We start from the raw sequence: 15,762 nt of genomic DNA, 5'->3' as shown, positions 1-15,762 counted from the left end.
GGAAGTGGGGACACAGGACGCCAGCTGTTAAACACCAGATGCATTGATGGAAGATATTGGACAGGATGGCAGCTTTCAGATTTGGTTCCTCTTGCAAATGATTGTTCACAGTCAATTGTTATTTTAAATCCCCTTCTGTGATGAAGATTCACCCCCAGCAGCAGCAGCCCTAGCACGCAAGCATTCTTCTTGGGAATCCTGGATAGGGGAGGATTAAGTTAATTGCCACCACACCATGTGAACGTACAATAAGGAGATAGGGAAAGGAGGGGCTGTTACCTTTACCATGCACTTGTAATAAAAGACTGGAGATTTTTTTATGACACCAGCAAAAATTATTTTTGTACCACTTGAGAATTTTTTTGGGAGTGTAGATGATGGGGAATACCACCGTCCAAAGTAGCCGACAATGGAGAACACACAATGGCTATGCAATTTTTAAACAATAATTTAATTCTTCACCCAAACACTGGCAATTGTTTTCATGCACCAGGGACAGGTCTCCTTTGCGAGAATTGTTTTAGGGTGCAGAAGATGGGGGGATAGCACTGCACACAGAACAGCAATATACGCTGCGTCACTCTTTTCAGCACACACTTTTTGAAATACACAATATTTTTAAATTGAATTAGAAAAGACTGCAGGGGTTTTTTTTTTAAGTCAACAGAAAATTTTTTTTTTCAATTTTTTTTATATTTTACAGGAAAAGACTCAAAAACAAGAGTAATTCTTGGGGTGCAGCTCAGACACAGTAGAGTATTTATTGGACAGATAATCAATTTACTGTAGTGATACATTTACTTGAGAAAAAAGTGCCTGTATAACTAACAATCAGGAGCAACACACGCAGTAGTCTGTTTGGGCCTGATTCACTACCGATCGCAACTGCGATTACGCATGCAATTGGCCAATTGTTGCGTTCTGCGCATGCATCGCTGTGTGTGAACCGGTCACAGCGATCGAGACTGCGATCGCAGTGACTATGCAGACCCATTGCAGAGTGATTGACAGGAAGTGGCGATTGTGGGTGGTGCCTGGAGGGTGGTCAGCGAAACGCAGGCATGCCAGTGCATTTGAACGCCGTTGCAGGGGCCTGCATAAATTAATCACTGCGATGCCATGCGCAGCCTGAGGCCTCATAGCGTGCGACGAGCAATTCCTGAGTAAGGTCAGAGCTTGTGCAAGTGTGCGTGAGGCTGAGATGGTACTCGATGGTACTGATGGTTTCGCAGTCTTGCTAAACATTACAGATGCGTGTAAGGTAAAGTGGGCATACTTATGTTGTGCTGCGATGGCATAGCGATCGCAATGGATTAGCATACTATCGCATTTAGATTGCGTGCAGAATTTCTATTGCATTTGCAGTTGCTGAATCAGGCCCTTTGTTTGCAGTGTGAGTGTGCAGTATGTGTAACAAACAAACACACAATCTTCTACCAGTAGACAGCAGTAGACATAATGGGTTGGGGGCAAAGGAAAAAAGCAGGTAACTTTTCTCCTGGAACAAACCATGCTGCAATGCAATGCAAGGGGTGCAAATATATATATTTTTGTGCATACAGGGAAAATACTGACTGCTTTTGCATGTAGCTCACAATTGCTGGACAACTTTATTTTTACACTGCAATTTAGATTTGAGCTAGAACACACCCCTCCCAAAGCTATATATCTGTGCAAATTAAATTTCACAGTCTGTGATGTGCCTACACTGAACGTTCAGTCATGCAGTGTAGGCACATCAATCATCCCCTAATATGCTCAACCTGATGTTATCGTCAGGTTGACCAGCATGTTTGGGCGATGATTGATGTCGGAAACGACCAGCAGGAGCACGCATCGCTGGTAGTTTCCGACATGAATGTGCCTGATCCATGCACGATTCATGAGCGATTGAACGATAACGATATCATTACCAATATCGTTCAATCGCTTATAGAAATCGGCAAGTGGATGTGCGCCTTTAGACATAGCCATAGTTCACTTTTTTGGAAAGCGCAGTGTGGAAACCATAAAAAGTCACATGGCTGCATTGTAGACAGTCCAGAGGTGACTGCAGTTCACAGTATGCAGGTTTGCATAATATACTGGTTACAGGTCTCAAATATATAGGCCAGTTAAAAAAAACATATCTGGGCATGAATTCATTGTTAATAAATTCAATCTTGAGCTGTTTACTAAATATGTAAAAAAAAAAAAAAATAAATAAATAAATTTTTAGCAGTTTATGTTTTGTTTTATGCAGTCATCTGAAATGTACCCTTTTAGAAGTCTGTCTGAATAAAACTATTATTATACAGTTATTGTGACATTTTAGCTGAAGGCACCAACTAACTTGTAATTCTAAGCATAAATAGTATTTAATCCTCCTCGTCTTGATGTGAATTATGGGTCAGTCGGATCATTTTCCAGATTCCTTTAATGATGTCTCTGGCCAGGCAGTTGGAAAGAGCACAGTCTTGTTTCTCTGTTATCCACTGTGCAGTGGCTCCAAAATGTCTGCTAGTGTTTCCAAGCAGATTGTAGATAGGGATTACCTAATTACAATGCTGAGCACGATGTTATAATTACAGTGTGTCCAGCACGATGCTAAGTATATTGCAGGGTGTCCCAGCTTATACTTCAACTGTCCAGTAAAGAAAATAAACACAGAGCGTAATCAATAACTGTCCCGCAAAACAAACAAACTCGCTGTTTCATAAGGCAAATTAACTACTGAACCAAGATTTTCTAAATAAACACTAAAATAAAGTCGTGTAAGAGATGTAGAGGCGCACTGATTGTGATATAACACTACAAATAGTGAAAAACAATATGTGATAGAGGAATGTTTCTTCCTTATAAAATGTGACACACCTTAAATAATAATTAAGTGGCTGCTCCAAAATAGTGGTAAGGATTGGTACCCAATGATAAATGTAACGAAATGATAAAAGAAGCACCTACTTGTGTCTAAAATATTTAAATTAAATCACAAGTGAGACCAAAAAGGATGATTTATAAATAACTTATCTGGTGAGGGGTCTTCGGTCATATGACCATAGAGAGCGATATGTGGAAAAAACAAAAATAAAACCAACATAGTGTGTACTGTACTGCACTGTATGTTATTATTATATAAAACACAAAGGAAATTCTAAGAGATCTTTTTTCCTTATAGGGAACATTCCTTTCCCCAAATATTAACAGAGGACATGATAGATTTTTCCAAAACAACATTTTTTTTATTAATAACACAGTGACATCAAATGGTAAAAAGACACACGTACAAAAAACATAAATATTATCAGCTTATCTGTCCATTCAAGGGGGGTCAAGGTACAGCAAGCCCAAGGTAGAGCAAACCAAACGCGTTTCATCTATAGGACTTTATCAAGGGGATTAATAAAGTGTTTTTTATATTTTTACAAAAAAAATTTTTTTTTGATCTGCAAAAAGGAGCCCAAGTTCAGTGTGCATTTGTGAGCCTGCAAAGCCATGCCATGTATGTGGAGGGGGGACCAGGACTGCCTGGCAAACCAGTCCGGCCAGTATAACACAGCTGCCCCAATAATATTTTTGAGGTATATTAGGCCACTAAAGATTTTATATCGCCGCTATAAGTAGTGACAAAAAAATCTTTGTTATCGCCTGATATTGCTAAAAAAATTTTTTTTAAAAAGGCCTCAAATTAATAAGGTACTTTTTGTCTAGGGATGTCATGAAAAGAATGCTAATACTGTAGAGCGCCGTGATTCAAGAAAGTTCGTGAACCACTTATATAATAGATTTAGCAACAGCAAAACTTATATCTACACCGAGAAATTCCACAAGCAGAAAAAAAAGCATCCAAAAAGCACTACTATCTAATATTTAAGTATTTATCACACTTTAGAGCCAATCCACCAAGTTCAAGAACCACATTCAACCAAATTTGAGCATCTCTGTTTGTGGTACTGGAAACGGAGTCTGTTTTATGGGGGAATTCAGTTAGATGTGATAACCGGTTACCGCCTAATTCAACTGCAGGTAAAAAGTGTCGGGACTTGGGGCCCGATTCAGACCCGCTCTCTAGGCTGCGTTTGCACGTAGGCTGCCGATGTTTGCAATGTGCGTGTGCGTATAAGAAGCAGTGCGCGCGCAAACTAGCCCATGTGATCAGGAAGCGTTCACACCCTGTACATAGACGCCTCGCTAGAATGAGTAACAGGACGAGCCGTTTGTGGGTGGTGACAGGGATTGGTCGATGGAAATGGGGGTGTGGTGGTGCGAACGCAGGCGTGTTTGTGCATCTTAACGCCATTTCAGAGGCGTGCATAATTAAGATGCAGTGTCATAATACACATCACATGGCTGAATTACACAGTGAAGCGTTCGCAGTGCTTGCGGTAGGGTATGGTCAGCAACAAGTGCTGCGTATGGGTCCAATGTTACTCGATGTTACCGATTGTTGAATACACTTCCTGGAGATGACGTGTATTACTAAGGGAAAGTGGGCATCTTGTGACAGGCTGGTAGGAGTCTAAATACACACCGCGATCGCTCACCAAGACATAGTGGGCGTACTAATATCTTGCCGTGTGATCGCGGGATTTGCATACTTTGGCATCTGACAGCTGTTTGTGAACGCATCTAGCGAGCAGGTCTGAATTGGGCCCTTGGTTCAGAACCACTGGGACACCCTCCTTAGTGATTACTTAGCCACTTTGAATGTTTTAATTATCTTAATTTGGCTAATAATGACATGTCATTATTGGGGTGAAAATGTGCAAAATGCAGAAAAATTTGTTAATTAATGTGGGACAGGTATATGGGGGTGCTGTATGAGTGGGACAGGTGTTTTTAAGATTGCAGGTGGGCGTTAGAGGTATTTTTGGAAGTTTTTTTTAAAAGTGGCTTAAAATGACACAAACATATACTTACAGGAATTTATAAGCATCCCCACTTTAAGTAGAGCATTTATTATGCTACAAAAAAACACTTACTTTTTATAATTTTTTCACTTTTTTAGAAAAATGCTTACAACAGTGATTTGCCACAAATTAAGAACCCCAAATACGTTTATTATGGCCACAAATAGACTTCCATACTGTTATCCAATATTAGTTTTTCTTTTTGGGTTACAGGCAGATTTCCCCATTGTCACCTATACTTAACACATAAAAAACCCAACAGGAATTATCAGGTGAAACACTTAACACTCATTTTCTAATTAATTTATTTTGCATAAGTTAACATCCAATAACAGGCGATAAGTGATACTAACAGCAATATGCGCAATAAGTTAACACCCGTGAAACTGTATCACTTTTGCCTGCAATTTAATTCCCCCCTTAATGTTTCTCCAAACACCATATTTATGTTAACTTAATGTGTGGCATTAAAGGGTCAAATGTATTAGGGTGAGAGTTTAGAAAATGAGAGTTTAGCAGTAAAACCTCCCATTGTTCGAGTTTTATCTTCAAAATGGGAAAACATCTGGATGAGAGTTTAAATTGTGAGTTTTTTTAGTCTATTAAGCATGTGAGTTTGCATGTTCTCGGACTCTCCAGGGTACAACCAGCTGAAGTATTGGAGGCATATTTAATTTATTTATTTTCCCAACTTATTTTCCATGGGTGCAGTTTCTTTTACTAACTTCTTCATCCCAAAAGACTATTAACACGTCAGTACTGGGAACTTCATTAGTCAAACATAAATAGGGTGATTAATACAGCTTTTCCAAAAGACTGCCTGGTCTCACCGGGATGATGTTCACGCGCCCATCCCTCGCGCAACCCAGCTGAGACCCCATACAGACAGGCGGCCTGACCCAGCACTAATGCCGGGTCGATAACGCCATCATGTGTGGATCCGGTGTTTGGAGATGATCTCATCTCCAAGCGCCGTGTCTTCCTATGCAGAGAACGGGACGTGGTCGCTTCGACCCGGGTTTCCTTTCATAAGGCTTCACGAGCAGGGTTGAATACACGTTTAACCCTTCTAGTGACCAGGGTTGAAATGCCGGGTCAATTGACCCGGCTAATTTCAACCCTGCACTTTCACACTGCACAGTAACCCGGGTTGCTGCACGCTCATGTGCAATAACCTCGATTATTGCTGCTGGTGGAAAGGGGTATTACAGATCCCAGTGTGGGGGAGGGGCATATTGTGACAAGTATATAGTTATTAAATACTTGTCACGATAAACCACACACCTAAAGAAGTAAAGATTTTTTTTTTTACCCTAGAAAGTTTTTTAATGCTGGGTACACACTGGCCGATATATCGGCCGATCAATTGATCGGCCAAAATATCGTGCCCCTGTCAGCCGGTGTGTACAGATGATATGTCTGTGAATAACATCATTCACAGACATATCGCATTGGCTGTGCTGCACAGCCAATGAACAGATATGTCCCCAGACATATCTGTCCATCAGCAATGGTGTACGGGCGATCAGTCGATCACCCGTACACAGATGGGGGGGGAGCCGCGAGCGGGTACTACTTACCCGGGTCCGGCACAGCTCCCCATCCACAGCAGCCCAGCACACGCTGCTGTGTGCTGGGCTGCACTGGGAGACTGCCCAAGGCTGCTAAAGCAGCAGCCCGAGCAGTCTCCTATGCCAAAGGGGAGGAGCGATCCCGCTGATCACGCCCCCATTGGCTGTGCACCGGGCTGAGGGGCACACAGCGCCCCCCTCCCCAGCGCGCAGCGCCGCATCGTAAATGGTGGGGTTTTTTTTTAAGAGGGCGTGGACACGCCTTCCGCAATTAGTCCACGCCCCATACCCGCCCCCAGTCCGGCCCGACCCGCTACAGCATGCAGATGATGGTCATTCAGTGTGTATGAACGACCATCATCTGCAGATATATCGCTATAGTGTGTACCCACCTTTAGTTTTCAATACTGTTTATTGTGCTGAAAAACTTTGCTTCTGCAAATAAAAAAGCTATAACTTACAATGGATCACTTGCTATTACAATTTCATGCTGGGGCGATGAGTTTTCAAGCAGGAAATGTTTTTTGCTGCTGCTGACTGTCCTTTCACGCAAGGACTTATCACTGTTTTACAAATAACCTGTGTAAGGTGCTTCACCGTGCAAAGTCAAATTAAAATTACATCCTACAGCAGTGATTCCCAAACTTTTTCGAATCACGGCGCCCTAGAGTATCAGCATTTTATTCTCGGCACCCCTGGGCCAAAAGTTTCTTACAGAAAAATTCAGCAAAAATTAAATGAAATAATTGTGCTTATATGTCACCCTCAGGGTCAGTTATGTGCTAGATGACAGGGCTGCGCTTTTTTTTATCCAAATATTTTTTGATTGGCAGGCATTAGCACTGGTTTTGCCTATCACACTAACTAAAAATTATTTTATTTAGTGCTGGACCACCAACCAGAAGCACCCCTGCAAGTGTCCTGAGGCACCCCAGGGTGCCACGGCACACAGTTTGGGAACCACTGTCCTACAGTATTTCAGAGCTTTAAAACTGTACTCTCTTGACTCTTGCTGCAATTTTGACCCAATGGAATAATTTTGAAACCTTAAATGAATTTTCCACCAGATATCTTAGTATTGGCTTCTGTACACCCTTCTGCAACTGTAGATTTACTAGCCACCGATTCTCTGTGGTTATTCTAAAATTAAATATGGCAATAATAATAAATGGAAGATCAGACAATGCTTTGCTTTTAATATTATTGTCAATTTAAATTTCAGGGTCAAAACTGCTGATAATTGGCAGCTTGCAAAAGCCGCAGCTTAGTAAATCTAGCCTTAAATAACTGCTGGTTGTTTGTGTTTTCAAGCAAGCACTGTATGCCTGTCACATGTAATCTTTTTGTGTGTTTCTCTTAAGCACATGAGGGAAGTAAGGGGAGGGTGCTGGCCCAAAATATACACTTGGGTCTATAGACCACTAATTATATCACTGGACAAGAGTGAGGAATTGCAGACACCATGTGGGAAGCTACTGTAAAATTATTTCTATCTTTGACGCACTCTGACTTCAGAGCCAAATAGAACACACTAAAAATATGCCAAAGAATGACAAATATTAGGCTATTTTTAGAGTTGTGTTTTTATATGTGAATAATATCTAATATTACAAAGATAAAGTGTTTCTTGACTATTACTGATCCTAAGGGCCAAATGTAATAGGGTGAGAGTCAGAGAACAGGCAAGCTCACATGTTTTACAGACTCAGAAAACTCTCATCCAGATGTTTTCCCATTTTGAAGATAAAACTCGACCAATGTGAGAGTTTACTGCTAAACTCTCACATTTTCTAAACTCTCCCCCTATTACATTTGGCCCTAAGAGTCTACACAAGTGATGATAGTCTTTGTAAGGCCTGAATTTCAGACAAGAGCTTCTGAAGACAGGTGCATGGCAGTATTTCAGCATATGCTTTTTATCCAATTAAGTTCTGAAAACTGCGCAGTGCCTTTCCAAGTGTTGTGTGTGTATGTGCATTGAGGTCACAGCATCAACATTATCTGCAGCACAGCCCTATCCAATGTCTGTCATCCAGGCTCTCAGTTTGAAAAATATTCTGTATTATTTTTGAAACAGAAATCCCAAAACACTTCCTGCAGGGATTTTGTAATTTATGATAATGATCACATCTTTTAATTAAATCCTGCCTTATTCTATTGAATTACAAACTGATTAAGCATTTGTCTCCAAGGAGTTTTTTCTTGCTGTCTAACATAGTTTAAAAACATTGAGGTGCGGTGAGGTCAATGGCTGGGGAGGCACTGGCTGATTAACACCACACCCCATATAAAATAAAAACTGCGTAGGGTTCCTCCTATACAACAGTAACCAGCACCAGGCTGAACCAGCCAGGAGGATAATGCCATAGAGGGGTACACTTAGTGTGGGGTCCCCCTGCCATCACATTAACCCCCACTTAAACTAGACATCCCAGGGCTGGAATTCCTCGGAAAGTGGGGCTCTACAAAAAATAAAATGGGGTCCCCCCTCCCGAGCAACAACCAGCACTGGGCTGAAAGCCCAGTGCTATGCCCCACACCCTTGGTGGTGGTGGGTGCGGGGTTCCTGGTATGGTAACATTTACAGGCGGCCTACAGGTCCCAGCATGCTGGTTTTTGGAGAACCACAAGTGCCTACATGCCCGTACATTAAGGGCCCGCTGGCACCTGTAGTAGCCTATAAAGAAAATATTAAAATAAATACAAGACACATGAATGTTTTAATAAAAGTTTATTATACATAGAGATGAGCAGGTCCGGTCCAATGCGAACAGGACCCACCCAAACTTCACGATCTGGACCGGGACTCAGTTTTCCCACCTGACTCGGATCCCAAAATGAGGCAAAACGTCATCATCCCACTTTCTGATTCTCATGGGTTTTGGATACTATAAAGGTATAAAGGTATAAGTATAAAGGTCATCGGTGCCATTTCACTCTGGCTGTGGAGAGTAAAGTGAACAGACGTGCTGTGTCTGTCCAGTGGTGCTGTGTCTTTCCAGGGCAGGGGCTGCTGTGTCCATCAAGGGTTGCTGTGTCCGTCCAGGGGCAGTGGCTGCTGTGTCCATCCAGGGTCTGCTGTATTCATCCAGGGCAGGGGCTGTTGTGTCCATCCAGGGGCACTGGTTGTTGTGTCCATCAAAGGGGCTTCTGTGTCCATACAGGGCAGGGAGTGCTGTGTCCACCCAGGGGCAGTGGCTGCTGTGTCCATCCAGGGCAGGGGCTTCTGTGTCAATACAAGGGTTGCTGTGTCCATCCAGGGGCAGGGGCTGCTGTGTCCATCCAGGGTCTGCTGTATTCATCCAGGGCAGGGGCTGTTGTGTCCATCCAGGGGCACTGGTTGCTGTGTCCATCAAAGGGGCTTCTGTGTCCATACAGGGCAGGGAGTGCTGTGTCCACCCAGGGGCAGTGGCTGCTGTGTCCATCCAGGGCAGGGGCTTCTGTGTCAATACAAGGGTTGCTGTGTCCATCCAGGGGCAGGGGCTGCTGTGTCCATCCAGGGCTGCTCTGTCCGTTCTGCCTTGTGTAAAAATAATAAAGCTAATAATATTTTTTTTTTTGTGCTATACCCCAGTGCACTATATTATTATTATTTTTTTATTGTGTCGCTGCTGGTCAGACTGCAGTGTAATATTCATACACGTATTGTGACACTATAAATCATAGTGCAGTGTAATATTCATACATGTATTGTGACACTATAAGTGTAACCACAGTGTAATATACATGTATTGTGACACTGTAAGTGGAAATGCAGTGTAATATTCAACAAGTATTGTGACACTGTAAGTGGTAGCGCAGTGTATTCATAAAAAATATTATGACACTGTAAGTGTAACCATAATGTAATATACATGTATTGTGACACTGTAAGTGGAAATGCAGTATAATATTAAACACATATTGTGACACTATAAATGGTAGCGCAGTGTATTCATAAAAAATATTGTGACTCTGTAAGTGGTATTGCAGTGTATTATTCATAAAAAATATTGTGACACTAAGATGAAATGCAGTGTATCATTCATAAAAAATTATTGTGACACTAAGTGGTAGCGCAGTGTATTCATAAAAATATTGTGACACTATGTGGAAATGCAGTGTATCATTCATAAAAAAATATTGTGACACTGTAAGTGGTAGCACAGTATAAGGAGGGGCTCTAGACTGCACATCTGTGCAGTCTAGAGCCCCTCCTTAAACTCCATATTGTGTATTTATACACACATCTGAAGCCTGAGATTGCTCCAGTCTAGATTTGCACCCCTCCCCCCTCCCCCTCATATGTTTTTAAGCAGGGACCTAGCATTTGACTGCACCAGGCAACAGGCATAATTACAAGTAAGTCCTATTTATATTGTTAGTGTCAGTTTATTTGGGGTGAGCGTTTGGGTGTGGGGCCCCCTGAGCTGCTCCGGCTGGACCTCTCCAGGGCATCACCATTTAATACATATAGTCACTTTGTATATCACTTTCATGTTTGTTTATTATTTATGTATTTTTCACACATATTCTACCCTTATCATTATTATAACACTTGTTAATTACTTTACACACCTGATACATTAACACTTCACTGTCACCCTTTCTTTCGTGTGATGCCCTGGGGAGGTCTTTGGCTGGGCTGACTTTTGGGGTGCCCTGCGTCCCAGATGTGAACCCCAGAGTGTTAGGGACCTGCTCAATGAGGTGACCATTATGCCGGTGGGCAGGCCCATATCAGTGGCCATTGATATACAAACTACCTCTGAAATTCTATATAATAAATTTAAATGTATACAGTAATGATCGCATAGTGCATCTGCAACTCTGTTTTTTGTAAGTGCTAGCACAGTGTAATATTCATAAAAAATATTGTGACACTCTAAGTGGTAGTGCAGTGTACTATTCATAATAACTATTGTGACACTGTAAGTAGTAGCACAGTGTATTATACATAGAAAATATTGTGACACTGTAAGTGGTAGCGCAGTGTATTATTCATAAAAAATATTATGACACTATAGGTCATTGATACTGCAGTGTAATATTGAAAATTGGTACAAATTTACATGTGTGCTGTACCCCACTTTGTTTGTGTTTGTTGATATGGAGAACCATCAGTTGAGAGGAGAGCAGGAACCACATACTAGTGCTGGAGCTGCTGCCAGTGCCACCAGTCATGTTGATATTACTCCATCTACGTCATCTAATAAAGCCGATGCCTAAGTGCATACAGGGCTTAAGTCAGGGCAACTAAAATCAAAGAACCAATCTTTTAAAGTGGTAAAGAAAAAACATCAGAGGGAACATTAGCTGCAGAAAGACAGAAAATTGTCAAAATGCCTTTCACCACACAAAGTGGAAAGGAAAGGCTAATGCCTTGGCCTTTATTTATGACTGGTGGTTATGCCTCTTATGATGATGTAAGCCCTTCTTCTTGTAGATGTTTCAGAAAATGTTAAAACTTTAAGGCACAGGAACCAACTGTGCGCTCAGAAATTTCACAGAAAACACCTTCATCAACAATATCCACAATCATGATCAGAACTAGTCCTGCATTCAGTTTGATAAGGCTAACTCAGTCCTCCCCTAACCTGGATTCCTCAGAAGAATCCTTGAGCGCTAGACCTGCTGCTGCTGCTGGGAGTGGATCTTCATCCCAGAAGGGAACCAGGAAGACTACTAGTAGTAGGTCAAAAAACAATCAACTGTTAAACAATCCTTTGCAAGGGGAAGCAAGTTTGACAGCAGTCACTCAGTTGCACAGCGGATCAGTGACGCCATAACATCTATGCTGGCATTAAATGTGCGTTCCGATATCCGCCATTAGTGCAATGGGTTTTAGACAATTAATTGAGGTCCTGTGTCCTCACTACCAAATCCCATCTAGGTTCCACTTCGCTAGAAAAGCAATTCCCAGCCTGTAATGGAACATTAAAAAAAATGTAATTAGTGTCCTCCAAAATGCCGTTGTTCCCACTGTCCACTGAACCACAGATATGTGGACAAGATGAACAGAGCAAACGCAAGATTCAAGATATAAGGTTTAAGTCATATGTTGTGTCTTTCTTCCCAACAAACACAGATCTGAAGACATGCAAAAAGCTGTTGGTAAGCAAATTGTCAGCTCAAGTGGCACGTGATGCAGTAATGGCTTCTCCTTCAGTTTTCCCAGCAAGTTAATCTGGCGAGAAAAAAATAAACTTTCCCAAAAGACCCACTGGTGATGCAGATGAGTCAACACAACCAAGTTTTGACATCTGTTGTGTCTAAAAGAATTGCCTATAATTAATGAGACCTCTACCATGAATCCATCTGATACATTCACCATGCACAGAATGGTTGAGGACTATTTTACATTTTTAATGATAGCATCCACATAGGCTTGTCAGACAGTTCATTTGACTACTGGCAGGAAAAAAAGGCAATTTGGAGGCCCTTGCACAAAACTGGCTCTGCTTTACTTGAGCTGCCCACCCTCCAGTGTTTACTCAGAAAGAGTTTTCAGCACAGCCAGGAACCTTGTCAGCGATCGGCTTAGGAGGCTACTTCCTCAAAGTGTGGAAAAGATGATGTCCATCAAAATGAACTTCAAATTCTATGCCAATTACATCCAAAAATTACAGAGGCACCTGTAATGGTGGATTCCAGCGGGGACAAATTAATATTGTGTGAAGATGATGTACACACTGATTAGGGTGAGGAATTGGATGATGATGGCAACAACATCTTGCCTCTGTAAAGCCAATTTGTTCACATTGAGATCTTTGCCAACAATGTCAGCTGCCATTTGTTAGCTTGTTTTGTGGGGGCCCAAACAAACCAATCGCTTCATGATTGATATTGTTGACGAAGGTGTTGGTCGGTGAAGATGGCAGGTGCTTTGATCTAGCAGAGAGAAGGGAGCTAGCTGACGCTGGACTGCTTGTTTGTACTTTTTTAGAATAACACACTGCGCTACCACTTACAGTGTCACAAGATTTTTTATGAATAAGAAAAGAATAACTCATATATTACGCATGTTATTTAGCACTTTGTTGTGGTCTTGAAGTCGGCATGTAGACTAATCATTTATTCACTATTGAGGAAAGAAGTGAAAAATGTATTACACTGCACTACTATTATTATTATTATTATCATTTATTTATATGGCGCCACAAGTTTTCCGCAGCGCCTTACAAAGTACATAAACAAATAGATTGATACACAGTGACTTACAGTACAGTACAATACATTACAATACATTACAGGACATGGATAATGTACATTGCTACATTCACGACCATAACACCCAGATAAGCAACAATGCAAAGCAATCAAGTGTTCGGTGCCCTGGTAGAGAGTAAGAAGTAGATGAAGGTATAGTAAGGAGATGCACAAGAGGGTAGAGGGCCCTGCTCATAGGAGCTTACATTCTAAGGGGGAGGGACAGACAAACAGGGATGACACAGATGGGGTAGGCAGGGAGGAAGGAGTACTTACAGTGTCACAAGATATTTTATTAGTAAAACACTGCGCTACCACTTACAGTGTCACAATATTTTTTATGAATAAGAATGATAATTTTATTTCACTTTTATTTTTTTCTATACTTGGGAAAAGCACCCCTGGACGAGGCAGCATCCCCTTGATGAACAACACAACACCCCTTTAAGGACAATAAAGCACCCCTGCAGAGCAGCGGAGTGCAGACAGACCACCTGCAGAGTCACAAATTACTAACTGGTAACTACCTAGTACACACACACAAAAAAAAATTAATTTTAACTTTTATTTTTTTACACTGAGGAAGAGCACCCCTGGATTGACAGAGCACCCCTGGATGATGCAGCACCCCTTTATGAACTGCAGCCCTAGCCCCTTGATTGACAGGACAGCACAGTAGCACCCCTTTATGGACAACACAGCAGCAGCCCTTTATGTACTGCAGCCCTTTATGTATTGCAGCCCAAGCCCCTTTATGGACAACACAGCAGCAGCCCTTTATGTACTGCCCCTTGATTGACAGGACAACAGTGAGTGCCATAGCAGCACCCCCCACTTTATGTACTGCAGCCCCAGCCTGACAACACTGCACCCTTGAACAAATAGTGACAACTCACTGACAACAACACACAACACTGACTGCACCCTAGAAGAACAGAGCACGTCAGCTCTGTACACTCTCCACAGCCGGAGTGAAAATGGCACCGATCACCAGGACCTTTATATAATCCAAAACCTGCGAGAATCTGACTACGGGAGGATGACGTTTTGCCTTGTTCTCAGATCCGAGTCACGCGGGGAAACCATGAGCCACACTCGGATCTCGAATTGTATCACAAAGTTTGGGTGGGCTCGGACCCGCTCATCTCTAATATATATATATATATATATATATATATATATTAGGGGTGTGCACCGGCCACTTTTCGTGTTTTGTGTTTTGGTTTTGGATCTGGATCTTTCTTCGTGTTTTGGATCTGGATTGGTTTTGCCAAAACCACCCTTCCGTGTTTTGGGTTCTGGGTTTTGTGTTTTGGATCTGTATTTTTTTTTTAAAAAGCATAAAAACAGCTAAAATCACAGAATTTGTTGGTTTCTCTGCTCCTATGCTATTATTAACCTCAATAACCTTAATTTCCACTCATTTCCAGTCTATTCTGAACACCTCACACCTCACAATAGTGTTTTCATGTCCAAAAGGTTGCACCGAGGTAGCTGGATGACTATGCTAAGCGACACGAGTGGGCGGCACAAACACGTGACCCATCTAGGAGTGACACTGCAGTGGCAGACAGGATGGCAGTTAGAAAAACTAGGCCCCCAAACATACATAATGCAAAGAAAAAAAAGAAGTGCAAGATGGAATTGTCCTTGGGCCCTCCCACCCACCCTTATGTTGTATAAACAGGACATGCACACTTTAACAAATCAATCATTTCAGCGCCAGGGTCTGCCACACAACTGTGGCTGAAATGATTGGTTCGTTTGGGCCCCCCACAAAACAAGCTGGCAATTAATGTGTCCCTGCACAAACTGGCTCTACGGAGGCAAGATGTCATCCTCATCCTCCTCTCATCCACCGATTCCTCACCCTCTTCAGTGTGTACATCCTCATCCTCACAAAGTATTAACTCGTCCCCACTTGAATCCACCACCACAGGTCCCTCTGTACCTTCTGGAGGCTGGTCTCCCTGGAAGAGCTGATAATTCATTTTGATGAACATCATCTTCTCCACATTCTGTGGAAGCAACCTCCTACGCCTTTCGCTGACAAGGTTCCCGGCTGCACTAAACACTCTTTCGGAGTACACACTGGAGGGGGGGCAACTCAGGTA

At 42.1% G+C, this 15,762-nt stretch overlaps 1 long non-coding RNA gene across 1 annotated transcript in view; it reads right to left on the bottom strand.

Annotated features, from left to right (window-relative positions):
* Positions 1–2,393: 2,393 nt before the first annotated feature.
* The window catches only part of LOC148453506 (uncharacterized), a 69,696-nt gene continuing 56,327 nt past the window's right edge, over positions 2,394–15,762 (bottom strand). The window contains exon 4 of the long non-coding RNA XR_015874928.1: positions 2,394–2,623. This is a non-coding gene — a long non-coding RNA (uncharacterized LOC148453506). The remainder of the gene's footprint in view (positions 2,624–15,762) is intronic.

Source organism: Taudactylus pleione, unplaced genomic scaffold, assembly GCF_031769625.1.
Source record: "Taudactylus pleione unplaced genomic scaffold, aTauple2 ptg001137l, whole genome shotgun sequence".
Taxonomy (NCBI): domain Eukaryota; kingdom Metazoa; phylum Chordata; class Amphibia; order Anura; family Myobatrachidae; genus Taudactylus; species Taudactylus pleione.
Note: the sequence above shows the minus strand (reverse complement) of the source record. Positions and strands in the feature narration are given on the sequence as shown.